The sequence below is a fragment of the Lactuca sativa genome, chromosome 2, assembly GCF_002870075.4.
Source record: "Lactuca sativa cultivar Salinas chromosome 2, Lsat_Salinas_v11, whole genome shotgun sequence".
NCBI lineage: Eukaryota > Viridiplantae > Streptophyta > Magnoliopsida > Asterales > Asteraceae > Lactuca > Lactuca sativa.
Window position 1 is genome coordinate 206,715,919 of NC_056624.2, and position 12,685 is coordinate 206,728,603.

The following is a 12,685-nucleotide window of genomic DNA, read 5'->3' on the forward strand; positions in this document are numbered from 1 at the left end:
GTGGCCTATCGTTTGGATTTGCCAGCAGAGTTGGGGCAGATTCACGACACTTTTCATGTGTCGCAACTGAGGAAATGTATAGCCGATGAGTCGGGAAGTGGTTCCATTAAAGGATATTCAGGTGGATGCGAGCCTGAATTATGCTGAGAGACCAATGGCAATCAGAGATCGGAAAATCAAGGTTCTGAGGAAAAAGGAGATACCCTGGGTTTTGGTTCAGTAGCGGCATCGTAAGGGGTCCGAGATGACTTGGGAGCCGGAGCGAGAGAAACGCGAGCAGCATCCAGAGTTATTTGCAGAGCGAGACTTCGAGGGCGAAGTCTAGTCCTAGTGGGGGAGAATTGTAACAGCCCGGATTCCCAGGCATTAGCTATTCTTATAATTTTTGGTGATTTGTGAGGGGACTCGGCGATTTGGAGCTCAGACTCGCCGAGTATGATCGCGATTTGGGTGCAGGTTCGCGTCCAGACTCAGAGAGTCCAAGAGTGGACTCGGCGAGTCCACGCTGTTTAATGAAACCCTAATTTCTCGGGTTTGAGGCATAGTTAAAGGGCCTTATGGCCGTCATTTGCACTCATCAGTCCCCAGAGTGAAACCCTAGAGCAAATGAGTGATTCAAGTGAGGGAAGGAGCCATTATTGATCTTGGAGTTGTTGTCTAGCAAGGAAAGAGGAGATCTAGCCAAGAGGAAGCAAGAGAGGGGTGGATTCTTGAAGATTTGAGGTCCAGAACATCACAAATGAGGTATAATCTCGAATCATTCTCTGTTATTGTGATCTTCATGTAGATTTAGGGCTTTTGAACCCATTTGTGGCTAGATCTAGTGTCCTCATGGTCCCTTAGCGAGTTAAGGTCCTGGATCTGGACCCATAGAGGTCCAGAGCACCTCTTTACCAAAGCTTTATATGCATCCATGGAGGTATTGGCTTGGGATCAATGTATTTGAGGCTAAAACACCATTCATGAGCTATTCAATGCTTGATAAGCATCAAGACTTGAACTTTACGTGGTCAATAAGCTTAAGGAGACTGGATCTATAAGTTAGTGAAGCGGATCTGACCTCAGAAGGTCGTTTGGGGTTGTGCTTGGAATGCACTCGCCGAGTCCATTCCCAGACTCGGCGAGTTGGTGCGGGTTGTTCAGTGATTACGAACCAGGGGTGGAGTAACCGAGTCGGGTGAGTGACTCGGTGAGTCGGAAGAGATTCAGAGGGATCGGGTTCCCGTAGGGACTCGGCGAGTCGGGTGAGTGACTCGGTGAGTCGGAAGAGATTCAGAGGGATTGGGTTCCCGTAGGGACTCGGCGAGTCGGGTTGAGAAAGTGTTAATTAGAGATCTATGGTGTTATAGGAGGATTATAGCTCGGAGGATCGAGCGCGAGTGATTTCCGGGATTTGCGAGTTATCGAGATACGCGAGGTGAGTCTTCTCACTATACGTTACCTTGAGTGGTAGTTATGTGTGACCGGAAGGTTGTATGTGCTTACATTGAGTATTATGTTATCCTATTGTATGTGACATGCTATGCATTATGTCTTTGTGATTTATGTTATGCGGAGTTTACAGACCGGACCGGAGGGTCCAACGATTCATGAGCCGGAAGGCACAAGCAGACCGGACCGGAGGGTCCAACGAGCTTAGGACCAGAGGTTCCACAGAGTTGAGGGACTGGAGGGTCCCACTGAGACACATTGACCAGAGGGTCAAACAGAGTTATAGCCTCGAGTGGCTAATGTGTGTTGTATGTGGTATTTTGGGGAACTCACTAAGCTTCGTGCTTACAGTGTTTTGTGCTGTGTGTTTCAGGTTATTACAGTATCACGGGAAGGCACCGGCTCGATTGTACACACCAGAGAAAGAGTCATGTTTTGAGGATCCTGGTTTATCATACAAGTGGAAATGGATTTATGTTTTGTAATTCGATTATGAATGAGATTTTAAACAAAGTGTTTTTAAGAATTAAACGATTATTTTAAATGAAAAATTGTTTTGAAATTTCCGGCGTTACACTATATGGCTAAAGAACTTCATCGGAGACCTTGGAGTTGTACCAGATATAAAAGAGCCAATGGAGATTTTCTGTGACAGCAATAGTGCGGTTGCCTTAGCCAAGGAACCAAGAGATCATGGGAGATCCAGACACACTGACAGAAAATATCACTTCATCATACATCGAATAGAAGAAGGAATCCTTGTGGCAAAGAGGGTATCATCGGATCAGAACCCAGCAGATCCCCTCGCGAAGGGACTGAGTAGGGTTAAGCATCTCTAGCATGCTCGGAGCATAGGGCTAAAGGATGATATAAGTTTTAGTAGTTAGATAAATTATGAAATTTGTAAAGTGTAATTGACATTAGATGATGAATAAAAGGTGTTTTATTTATGAGTAAAGTCTTGCTATCTCTTGTCGATCGTTTACTATATTTCGTTTGCATGTTTTGACTTCCAGAATAATTATGTTTAGTATATCATATTATTCAAACCTCCACAGTCGGTCATATGTCGGAAGTAGGTATGAATCAAGATTGTCATGATTGGTTGCAGAGGTCTAAGGTGTTGGACATGGCTACAACAATCATGAGTGCTCATAAGTTCTGAGCATTGGACTCAACCCATGCTCACTGGAATCACTTCATGGAATTTTATCTCGAGTGATCGTGAGACAGTAATATCATATAAGTCTTCAAACCTAGAGATATGATTTGTTGCTTACGAGTTGGTTATGCATTGATTGTACGAAAACGCATTGGTAATTCGATGTTATAAAACGTGCCTTTATGTATAATTCAGTGAGTGGTAGAACAAACATATGAGTCGAAGTTTATCTGTTCCTTCTAGGATTAGAAGCGATATCTGGGCCCCTCGATGATTTTGTTTTGACCTACGTACCGGGCTCGGTCAGAACTAAATTGATGTGTTCAGTTAAGTTCTATGTCAAACAAATCGGAAATCGGGAAACAAATGCTGGACAATAAGTAAGACCATGTTCCATGTATTTGTCCGGCTAATATCTAGAACAAAGGATTATATGATCACTTATCTTAAATGGCGCGTTCTAGTTCAATAGAGTTTAAAGAGCTACGATTGTTGATCGGTTCCTGAAGTCATACTTGCAACTATAGTTATTAGACTTATCCAAGTGGGAGACTGTTGGATATAGTGTCTAAGTCCATAACTATATTTGGTATGTACTTGACCCGACCCGACATGGTCCATTTGGATTGCACTTTACCCGAACAATTTATGGATAATCTTTTGAGAATAGTACAAGTTATGATTTATTAATATATTATAAGTTCTAATATATTAATAAAAGATCATATTATTTAAGTAGTAGTTATCTATAATTAATATAGGATTAATTTAGAGATCAAAGATATTACTAATTAAATATGGGCTTCTATATTTATATAGTGTGGGCTAATGCTTATTTGGAATGGGCTAGGCTTGCATGGAAAGTCCATGGATACTCCATGGAGCTTTAACCCATGGATCTCATGGAAATGTAGAGACATGGGTATTAGGGTTTACATGGATGTAACCCTAATCCACCACACTATATAAAGGAGGCTTTGGTTCTTGAAATCACACTAGTTGATGTGAGTAAAGCAAGAGGGCCGATTTCAAGATAGTAGTGACTATTCTCTCAAAGTTCCAAGTTTTTGGTGATTTGTGATTTCCATTTGAGGCATCCACACTATTGGTGCTAGGCTCTAAAACTCCAAGGAATCAACTACAACTACAAGGTAAGTATTTCTACTAGCTTTATTTGATTCAAGTTCCCCATGCCATGCTAGTTAGGATATGAACCTTGGAAAAATAATTATTTGCATGTATCTTAGACAAACATAGATCCAAGGTTTATTAGGGTTGCATGTACACTTAGGAAGTGTTAGAATGCTCAAAACCCATCATTTCCTTCCTTTCTTAGATCACAAAAGCACCAAAATCACTCAAAAGGCCTTAGATCTTCACTCACACGATTGAGGTTTGCTATGGGGGTCTTCTGGGAGCAAATGGGATGATGGGTGACTGAATGAGATGTTTAAATAGGTTTCAAACCCTCATATTAGGGTTTTTGTCCAGGCAGGGCCTACTCGTCGAGTCCGGGACCCGACTCGCCGAGTCCATCACTTAAATCCCGCGTCCCGTCTCGCTTCTACTCGGCGAGTTGGTCCTTCAACTCGCCGAGTCCAAGGCCAAAAATGCAAAACACTTAGATAAAAAAAATAAAAAGAAGTACGTACCAAGATCCAGGTGCTACACTACAGATGATCATCGAGAGCCTAATTAGCATAATCCCACTAGAAAATGATAGTGGGTAGTGTAGCTTTCTTCTTCGATTATTAAGAGTCGCGACCATGGTGATGGCGATCTTGTTCACTTTCTGTGGTTTTAAAAAGTCGATGGAGAAGACCTAGGTAAGTAGCTAAGTCAATGGTTACCATAATTATACTTATCAAATTACCTATTTATCCTTATTTATTTATTTAATTATTTGTTTTTATTTTAAATTTTGATTGGCTCACATTTATACATACAATAACACAAAAATTACTTTGAATACCTGAACCTAGCTCTCTCTCTCTCTCTCTCTCTCTCTATATATATATATATATATATATATATATATAGTTAGGTTATTTTGTTTTCACTATCTATTGTATGCATGTATGTTTAATTCTGGACCAATCATTTTAGTTATTTTAAGAAAGTAATTAATGCATATTACATGTTGAAGATATAATGGATATTAATTACATCTTCAGCATTTAATATGCATCAATTACTTTCTTAAAATAACTAAAATGATTGGTTCAAAATCAATCATACATGCACACAATAAATAGTGAAAACATTTGAACCTAACTCTCTCTCTCTCTCTCTCTCTCTCTCTATATATATATATATATATATATATATATATATATATATATATATATATATATATATATCCTTCTGTGTTATGATGCAACAGTAATGGTATGCTGGTTAGAGTACCAATAGGTTGGTTATCGTCTAGTGGAATGCCCTAAGGGTTGTATGTAGCCATGTAGGATAGTCTGAGAACTCTTGATCTAGGCTTTCTTGCATGTTCCTTGTTTGGTTGTGGCTCTAGAGTAGGATCATCTGTTAGGGTGGCTATCTTACTCCTGTTTTCTTATGGTTATGCATTCCATAGAGAGTTGCCGGTAGCGAAACAGTGTGTTGTTAAGGGTTTAGTAGGAGGTAGTGAGCTGGATGATTGATAGCTGCATGTATTTATGTGCCTACTTCATCTCTTATTTGTTTATATGCCTACATATTATGGCGGTTGAGGTTTAGGTTGTCCTAACGTGTGTTGTAGTCCAAGAGACGAGGTGCAGGCCGACTGTAAGCTGTAGGCACGGAGGCTCGGGAAGAGCGGTTGGGTTGAGGTGGTAGGCCAACGGACCCGGGCTAATCCAGTCTGGTGACTGTGGACCCAATATGCATGCTTGTATATGTTATGTTGTGTACAGTATTTTTGGGGAGCTCATTAAGCTTTGTGTTTACCCAATTGTTTATGTTTTCAGGTTCTATCGATGATTGTGGGAAGGCGAATGCGTGACTATACACACTCATTAGCAGCATTGAGAATTCTGTGTTTATTATTTACTCTGATTTTCAACAATTGTAATTTGGAATAAATGGTTTTCTTAAAATGGATTTATAATTGTGAAGTTTTACCTTAATAAAAATGAAATTTTTTTGTTGTGAAAATGGAACGTTACATATATTCAAAGGTTTATTTTGATTATATATGGGTTTAGTTTTATTCTTCTTATTTTGTGTGTGTGTGTGTGTGTGTGTATATATATATATATATATATATATATATATATATATATATATATATATATATATATATATATCCATAATTCACTTATGAAAACGAGTTCATGTAATCTATTATTTAGTGTTCATGTTCATAATCGATGGCAGTGGGAGCAAGTTAACGATGTTATGGGCAAACGCCAATGGAGATGTCTGTAAAACCATAATCATATCATATCCTAAGGGAAGGTTATGACAAAAAAAAAACATAGTCGTTGCTAGCAGGTGGGACACACACTGCTTAAATCTCCGTTTCTAGTGGATCTAACGAAGCAAGATTCATCAAGTAGGAGTAAATGTTATTCTTAGTTTGAGTTGAATGTTAATCAATCACATAGTCAATAGTATCCTACACTTGATTTAAATAACCCTTAGAATTGTATGTTTGTCTGTTGCAATGTTATTTGACATTTACAATGTTACCATGTGGTTCTATTCCTTTATATATGTATCATAGATCATACTCATCATTTAAATAAGAAATTATAAAACAAACTTATACCAAAAGACTTTCACTTATTTAGAACAGATATATCAAACTACAAGACATCCTGAACCCTAAATCATAAACTTAATAGACTAAGCCTCTGCTAATGGAGCAAGGGCTAGTGCTTTTTCCTTGTAGAAACTTAAGTTGTCGGCCATAAATTTTATGCATCACACCATGATTCGTTTGACACATAATCTAAACCATGGTGCTTATATAGTCTCATAGTTGTTGAATGTGCACCAACGTTTAGGACCAGAAAAACTAAAACAATCACCATTGGCACGATTATTTTTAAATTATTCATGCTAAGCTGTGCCTTTTTCAAATGCTTTACGGTTCAACTTTGATGTAACTTGTATACAGTCAAACATGTTTAACATTTTTGTGTGCGAAAGGGAGAACAAAAACATATTGTGGAATCCGTTGAAGTGCCTCCAATACATGTTTTTTAGCCTAAAGCTAATGTAAAGATAACAAAACTTACGGAAGTAGCTGTAGCTTTCGATAAAATATCATAAAAGGTTGTCATTTTCCGGAAAAACTAACACTATTCGCAATAGATCCGGTAGATATCTAAAATGTTTGTCATATACAATAACTCATATATATCATTTGGTCATTTTTGTTAATATCTCATTTTCATTCATAAAAACATTGAATAAAACGTAGATTTAGTATTATCTTTTGATAACCAAAATTAAAAAATAAATACACTTACAAAAGAAAACATGAATAAATATTTATTTTTTGTATAACGGTATAGATAATGTAAATATGAGATTTTTTATACAATAAAAATGGTACTTATTGTTTATCGATGCATTTATTAACAATAGAAACAAAATGTGTTGGTCCTACCTTTTTGTATTTAAACCTCGGAATTGAACCGTTGCATTGTTTTCTCTTTGAATGCTTGCCACCCCACCTGACCTGTGGGACTGTTGTTCTGACCCCATCTCATGTGGTGTTTTTTTATTTTTTAATTAATCTACTTTTTAAACTCGTTCATATTTATCCAAAATACACAATTTAATTCATAAATAATGAAACAAAAGGTTATTTTGTATCCATGGGGTGTCGGAATACTGTCAAGAGTGTGCAGAGTTATTCACGTTTACTGAGTTTTGCAGGGATCCTACAGTAAAAAAATATTATCTTATTAGTAAATCTGGTTCTTATGTATCAATTATGATTAGAGTTTGAATCATGAGTTATTTCGGTAAAATAGGTGTTGTATTTAACATTTGTATGAGATCATTACAAGTGAAAATAACTTAGTACTTGCAAAAGGCGAACACTCGATAAAATGTTAATGATTTTAGTTATTTGAAAAAGAAAACTACTAAATTTGTCGTAATTTGCAGGTTAAATGTTTTTCTTTTCAAAATATGAAGTTTGGTTTCATTACTTCATACAAAACATGAAATAGAGTGGGTACAAAAAAAATACTCGGTTAAAAGTTTTCGTCCTAGTTATGTTAAAAATCGCCTATTGCGATATTTGATTAATAACACATCGTTTGGATGATACATTTATGAATTTATTAACAGCTAATAATATTTATATAGGAAAATCACACTAGATAATCATATTGTAGAAGAATTTTTAATAAGTTAATCATCCTTAGGTTTATACCATCAGGTAGGGCTTTTCATTGCTCCAATAAAACTGAATTGTCCAATTGGACAATTTGGATTGATTCGTTGGTTTGAATTTTTGGATGGATTTCCAATAAAATTAAATTATTATTTTGGATTTCGAATTGATTTTGGTTTATAAAATTAAAACCGAATAATCCAAAAAAACAACTGAATAAGGGATTATTATTTGTTTATTTAAATATATTTGTTTCAAATATCTGTTAGTTATTTATTAATTTGCTAAATTGTATTTTTAAATAGATTAGAAAGTATTATCCAATAAAATACTTCAATATATATTTTTCAGTAGCTTTTTATCTATAAAAATAATGAATTATAATAAACTTTTTACTAGTTGTTCATAATTTTAATTCTCACCAAACAATTTATTTTAAAGTTGATTAATATTATGTTATATATATTTTTAAATGTCATGTTTCTTGAAAATCGAATTGTAAAAACCGATCCAACCAAATTGTAATTTGATTGTTTAGATCGAAATTGAATTTAATTTGGATTATTTAGATTCACGTTTTGAAAACCAAAATTAATTTGGATTCACCTAATTGGATCGATTTTTTCTAAGCTATTTTAGGCCCCCCCCCCAATTCTAAAGGGTCTCCTATTCTTCAAACTTAACTTGATATTAATATATCTCAAATCTCAATGAGTCCATTATTGATTGTCTGATAGGCCACATCATAGTGAACGATCATGATTCTTGAAGACGAAACACATACGACACATCAGTGCGATCTTGAAAACCGAAACACAATATTTACCTTCTATTCTTTTACCACAACTCTCAAGTGTTCAAATACTCAACACAAAACGGTATGTGTTTCACTTTTTTCTAGTTTTCCTTATCAATTAGGATTAGCCGATATATTAGGGTTAATTATTTTCATTTATCCATTGATTACAAAATATATTTTTTCAATTGTCAAGTCTAGCTTAGTGTGCATTTTGCATTTGGAATTTCCAAATTTGGGTTAGAAGGAATTCAACCAGGGACGGACGTAAGATTTCATAGTAGGATGTCACTGGAAATTTAGTAGTGGCACGATAGTAGAAAAAATCAAATTTTTTTGCACTACTTCTGGAAAAACCAAATGTTGCCACTGCCACTACTGGCACCATAATAGATTCGCCCGTGAACTTAAGGAAGTAATTAGGGAGTCAAGGTTGTAAAGAATCAAATATTTCAAATAGTTCATTACTTTCAGTATTTCGTTTGTTCATTTATAGTTGTCTTGATGATTCACAAAAAACATATAAATTTTTTATTGTTAGTCTCAAGCCTATAAAAAGGATGAAGGTTTATAATGTTAAGTATAATAAAGACCAAAGGACCTCATATTTTTGGTTCGTTTAAAACCTCCAAACTAGTTTAGTCACCCTTGTATACCACAAATCACCATCATTTTACAACCTTATAAAATTGTAAGTTGCGAAATATCCAAATCGGCCCCTATTATGTAAGGAATTATTTCGACATTAGAATTTCAAAAAAACATCATTTTAAAACTCTCGACTGAATCTACTATAATAGTGACAATTATGTTTTCACTGCTTTGTGCAATACCAACAAATACAATGGTCTTCGATTTTAAGGTTTATTTTGAAAATTTTATCATACCATTTGGCAATCCTGATTTGACATTTTATTTGCATCAAATTAACTTTATTTATGTATTTATATAAAATAATATCCCACTCAGAGTACTTTAGGGTATTTTTAAGATACCGGTTTATAAAATTTAAAAAAAAAAAAAAAACATGCTAAATTTGGTACATAATTGAAATGTAGGGTTTAAAATGGATTCCAAAAGAAAATTTTACTTTACACCTTCTTTCACATAGGAATATGAAACTCTATTGAATACTAGCTTTTGACAGTCTTTTTATGATATTAATTTATAAATTTTGTGAGGAGCATCTTAAATTTGATACAAGAGGTTAAAATGGATTTTTATTCCAATCATGCAGTTTTGAGAGAACCGATTATGAAGAAAGATGCAAAGCCACAACTTATATAGTAGACACTACTTTAGGAGTTTAATTTGGAAATACGATGCAAAACCGGGCCTAAGAACCTTGTTCACGATCACTTGAACTGGTGTGCATCAAATGACACATCATCTCTTTTTGAAGGGTTAATTTCTAGATGATCATCATCTTTTGGCATTAAGAGAATTCCACATATAGAGATTCAAATAAGAATTGAACTAAACCAAATCATTATCTATATAGGAATTCTAAAAAAATCCTTTAACTAAAAGTCAACCTCAGGGAATTGGTGAATTACAGATGAATTTACAAAAAGATTTCATGCTCTTACCGTCAAACAATCCGCTCTTACTCAATAGTTGGCTATTTCCGTAAACATAAGTAATTTACTTTTTGTCTTTTATTCCCTTACTCAATATATCCCTTAGTATGTTGATATTGTAATTTTGGTCAAAAAATATACATATGACATACTAACTAGAGCCCAAAAAGATACATTATGAAGTGTTGCTAAGTATTGTATGTGGGATGACTCATATCCACATAAATATTTTTCAGATTGTAACACCCGTTTTCATAACATGTATCATTTTTAGGGGTACAACTTGTTTACGAGGCAATTAGGAGAATTAAAGTATGATGTTTGCTTTTAGTTGCTTACAGAATGTGTATTGGTGTTAAGTTGTAGGTCACTGTGTACAAGTTCCAAAATAGTCGAATTTCTAGTGACACTAGGAAAGAGTTGTTTTGTCGCTTTTGTAAGCATGCATGTTTTACATTTATCAGAAGTCGTGTTAAAGGTTGGAATTAATCCATCTTTTGACATCTCATGCATCCTTCTAAAATTGACATGACCTAATCTTACACGCCAAAGCATAGATTTATCAATATTAGAAGTAGAAGATACAAATGTAAAATTTTGAACATGTAATGATTTGTCAACAATACTCAAACGAAACATTTTATTATATAAATATTTAAAACCAATAAACATTCCACCTCGAGATAAGATGAACTTATTCGACTTAATAACTTGTTTAAAATCAACATAATTCAATCAACTAGAGCTAACAAGATTCTTTCGAATCTTAGGAACAAACAAAACATTAAAAAGCCTAATAATCTTTCCAGAAGTAAATTAAAGACACAAAACACTGACACCACTTGTAACGTCCCAAAAATAAGACCCAAAAGTTTCATTTTTAAATTAATAAAATCAGTATCCTAAAAACATCATCATGAAAATTCAGATAAAACAAATGTATCAATCAACATATCACATCAAAGTAAATCAAGAAAATGCGGAATGAGATGGTGTGTGCTCTACAATCATCCTGAGCTCTTTCATTTGAAAACCGAAGTACCTGAAACATATATTAAAAATCGTAAGCACAAAGCCTAGCGAGTTCCCCAAAAATATCACACACCATACACACATAAATAAACACATAATGGTCCCCGCCTGACATCGAGCCTCACTCGGTATACTGATATGTAAGTCACCGGGCCTCGCCCAGTAAACATATAATCATATAAACACACAAATACATGCTAAAATCACAAAGATAATAGCATATCGTACAATCATCGGGCCCCGCCCACTGAGTATAATGGGCCCCCCCAAACTCGCATAACGGGCCCACCCACATACATATCATATACGCATAACCAGATACAAGCATACATAATAACCATTGGGCCCCACCCAATAAGCATACAAGCACATATACATACAAGAGTCACGCAAACATCTAGCACCCTACATAACAAACCATGGGCCGACATTAGTGCCTTCAACCCGCTAAATATAGTGAGGAAACTCACCTCGTATTGTCGAATCTCACAGAAAGAATCTCTGGTTGCTGCCTCACTAAGATCCTCACGCTATCAATACCAAATAACATCCAATTAACATTTGGATTCCAATCCATAATCATCAGTCCAAATTAGGGTAAAAAGACCAGTTTACCCGTTACCTAGTTTGGTCCAAAACAAAGGCCTAAACCCACAATCCAAAAGGCCTAAAAGCCAAAATAGCCATCCAAGGCCCAATCATGGCCCAATTTTTCAAATTGGGTCCAAACCCTCTTTCATGGGCGTTAATCCAAGTCCAAGAATATTCCTAGCCCAAAAACACTTGGGTTCTGATAGCCCAACAAGGCCCTAAACATCTAAACCGAACATATGGCTCACACCGAAGATCTGCCATTCTGAGGCCCAACCTGCTGAGTACGCGGGGCATACTCAGCTCGTACGTGCAACGTACTCGCCTTAGGGGTTGTACGCTAAGCGTACCTGCTTGTCCGCCTAGCATACTATACCCATACAACCAATTTCATTTTCAGCTCTTAACTTATTAAGACAACACTCCAAAATATACATCTAAGCTCCTTGAGATGGATTATCATATAAAGTTGCTAACTTTACGTGCATGCATGGCTTAATGAAGCTCTTAAAGCTCAAAAGGACTTAATAAATGACTTAAAGAATGCATAAGACCATTAACACTATAAAGCTTGCACCTTTAAGCTTGAGAAACTCATAACATGCTCAGATCTAAAAGGACAAGCCCCGAAAACGTCTTAACTCATCAACCAACCCAAAAGGGGACCAAAAGCATAAAAACAAAGACATAAAGAGATCTAACCATTCAAAAGCGAAGGTATGAACTTGATACCTATAACACCCGGA